The sequence below is a fragment of the Mandrillus leucophaeus genome, unplaced genomic scaffold, assembly GCF_000951045.1.
Source record: "Mandrillus leucophaeus isolate KB7577 unplaced genomic scaffold, Mleu.le_1.0 Scaffold46, whole genome shotgun sequence".
In the NCBI taxonomy this organism is placed as follows: Eukaryota; Metazoa; Chordata; class Mammalia; order Primates; family Cercopithecidae; genus Mandrillus; species Mandrillus leucophaeus.
This window is the reverse complement of record NW_012104920.1, coordinates 274,706-276,963: the sequence shown is the minus strand read 5'-3', so window position 1 is coordinate 276,963 and position 2,258 is coordinate 274,706. Positions and strand designations below refer to the sequence as shown.

General features: G+C 50.9%; 2 protein-coding genes across 2 annotated transcripts in view; both read right to left on the bottom strand.

The window, feature by feature from the left end:
• The window catches only part of RNF222 (ring finger protein 222), a 7,563-nt gene extending 6,592 nt beyond the window's left edge, over nt 1-971 (bottom strand). The window contains exon 1 of the mRNA XM_011994488.1: nt 841-971. The gene's annotated coding sequence lies outside the window, so the exon portion shown is untranslated. The remainder of the gene's footprint in view (nt 1-840) is intronic.
• RPL26 (ribosomal protein L26) overlaps nt 1-1,985 on the bottom strand; it is a 38,394-nt gene extending 36,409 nt beyond the window's left edge. The window contains exon 1 of the mRNA XM_011994483.1: nt 1,961-1,985. The gene's annotated coding sequence lies outside the window, so the exon portion shown is untranslated. The remainder of the gene's footprint in view (nt 1-1,960) is intronic.
• Nucleotides 1,986-2,258: the final 273 nt, after the last annotated feature.

Sequence of the window (2,258 nt, the reverse complement as noted above, 5' to 3'; positions counted from 1 at the left end):
CCTGATTCTGTCTGGGTGCTGGGGTGAGGGAGAGGGCAACAGAAGAAATGCAAGGAACATACTCTAGTTTGAGCACAAACAAGTTCGAGAACGATGCAGTAAGTGCCAAAAGCATCCCTATTGGTGCCTTAGGAAAATGAGGGGAGAGGAGGGCTGGAAGGTCTTCTTAGGTGAAGTAGGACCAGTATTGAGCTAATAATAAATAATTACAACAGCGACCATTTATTGAATCCTAATTATGCACTTGGCATTTTGCATCCCTTCCTCATCTGATCCTGACAACAACGCTGGGAGGTAGGGAGTGTCTCCATTTCATAGATAAGGGAACTGAAGCTCAGAGCTTAAGACTTTGTCTTCAGACTTTGGTCAAAGGAATAGAAGAAATAGCACTGACAGAGAAGTGACTACCCAACCTTCCTTCCTCAGAGTGACCCTAAACAAGGATGCCCCCCTGGCCACCTGGGAGGCAGGGGGAAGGCAATGGCTGGCCCAAGGGAGCTGCCCTCACTGAGTCTCCCCCATAGCAGTAGCCCATTTCCAGGACAGGGTGACAGGGGCAGGTGTCCCCACCCCAGAGAAAACACCCCCCATCCCCACCTCAGCACAGAGCCTGTGGGACAGAATGACACTTCCAGGCACCTGGGATTCCCTCCTGGAGCCCCAGTGCAAGGTCCTACAGCTTTAGCTGTGACTACTTCCTCACCCACAGCTATCTCTTCTCTCTCTTTCAATTTTTCTCTCCCTCATTCTCCTGCATCCTTCCAATGTTGGCAACCTTCCAACATTGCTAAGCTCCTTCCCCACCCCCAGCCAGGCCCCTAGACTCACTTTGGCTGGGACCAGAGAGAGCAGCATCCACCTTCCCTCCTGGGGCCTCCAGCAGATCTGAGCCGCCCCGAGGTGCTGGGCAGCAGCACGATCTCCTCCTGTTGCTGTTAGTGTGACCGCCGCAGCCGAGGGATTCCTAATGACAGAGCAGGTCGGGAGGACAGCGCGAGGAAGTGAATGTCGCCCAACCCGTTTGAGGCCAGGAGGCTTTGGCGTTGCCCAGGGGGTTGGCAGCTGCTGGAGTCAGGTGATCTTGCTGAGGATGCCAGGAGAGGAACCCCTAGCCTGAGGAGGAGCCCAGGGGTGGGTGCTCAGGAGAGTCAGAGGGTCTCACCGGGGAGGTGGTGACCCAGGACCCTTTTGACTGAGGCTCGCCAGGCATGGGTCTTCCTATCAATAGGAAAGTCACATACACCGTCCTTCCCACCCTCCTGGACCCATTTCAGTGATCCCCATCTTCCCTCCACACCCCCAGCCCCGTACCATGCACAGGGTGAAGGGGTCAGTAGTGGATCAGCCTCGGGAAGTCTATGACACTCAGAGTCACATGTCTGTGGGATCTGCCTGTGTGCATTCGTCACTCATAGAAAACCCAAAGGGGCTTAGAGCTCCAAAGACCCAGAGCCACTGACATAAAGAATGAGGCAGAGTAAGACCAGTGAAGCAGGAATGCACACAGATATGGAAGGAAGTCCCCGACATCACGATAAACGGAAGCAAGTTTCAGAACAGCCTGTGTAATACAATTCTATTTATGAAGATGATAATACATGATCATACTCATAGAGGAAAATCTGGAAGAAGACACATCGAACTGTTTATAGCAGTTATCTCTGGAGAGACTGTCTAAGTTTTATATTTCTGTGATGTTTGTGTTTTCGCCCTGAAAGTTTGTTTCTTTCGTGATTAGAAAAAAAAAAAAAAAAAAACATCTGCTGGGTGCGGTGGCTCATGCCTGTAATCCCAGCAGTTTGGGAGGCTGAAGTGGGCAGATTGCTTGAGGCCAGGAGTTCAAGACCAGCCTTGCCAACATGGTGAAACCCTGTCGCTAATAAAAGTACAAAAATTAGCTGGGCATGGTGGTGCAAGCCTGTAGTCTCAGCTACTTGGGAGGCTGAGGCACAGGAATTACTTGAATCCAGGTGGTGGAGGTTGCAGTGAGCCAAGATTGTACCACTACACTCCAGCCTGGGCGACAGAGTCAGACTGTGTCTCAAAAAAAAAGAAAAAAGTCATCAAGAATAATGGGGAATGAAGTTTGGGGAACTGGAAATCATTTTGGAGGATTCCCTCCCAGTCCTCTCAGGAGGTTACCAAGAAACCAGTTTTCTTCTGAAAAAAGTAAGTTACTGGGTCCAAGGCACAGCCCAGCATGTGTGTGACCCTATAGGATGACACAGGATGACCCCTCTTCTGTCCAATCAATCATG